Source organism: Phalaenopsis equestris, unplaced genomic scaffold, assembly GCF_001263595.1.
Source record: "Phalaenopsis equestris unplaced genomic scaffold, ASM126359v1 Scaffold233650, whole genome shotgun sequence".
In the NCBI taxonomy this organism is placed as follows: Eukaryota; Viridiplantae; Streptophyta; class Magnoliopsida; order Asparagales; family Orchidaceae; genus Phalaenopsis; species Phalaenopsis equestris.
This window is the reverse complement of record NW_018251591.1, coordinates 2,224-2,736: the sequence shown is the minus strand read 5'-3', so window position 1 is coordinate 2,736 and position 513 is coordinate 2,224.

The window sequence follows — 513 nt, the reverse complement described above, 5'->3', positions numbered from 1 at the left end:
AATTATGACATTTTTGGATAATTTCATAAGTTTCTTCTAATGGTACACATCTTCGAATGATCAGATCCTTTCCTTATTTATATAAATATGGGTCATCCCAAAAATAAGTCTTAGCTTCAGAAATAAATTTCCTCATTTGTTGGTATGTCATTCCATAGGGTTTAAGATCACTAACAATATAGTTCATAATATCGGCATATCACGAAACACACCACTCATTTACAGTGAATAATTTTTCATCTGGAAAATGTTCTTTCTTTTTCAAAACAGAGTGGTTTTTCTAATTCAAACCTGAAAAAATGATCGGTAATTTGATTTTCAGTTCCCTTTAGATCTACAATTTGAAAATCAATTTCTTGTAAAAGAAGAATCCATCTTATTATTCTCGGTTTAGTATCCTTCTTTTCATTAAGTACTCAATAGCAGAATGATCTGTATGCACTATACAATGAGTTCCAATCAAATATGATCTAAATTTATCAAAGGCATATATTATTGCTAATAACTCTTTTT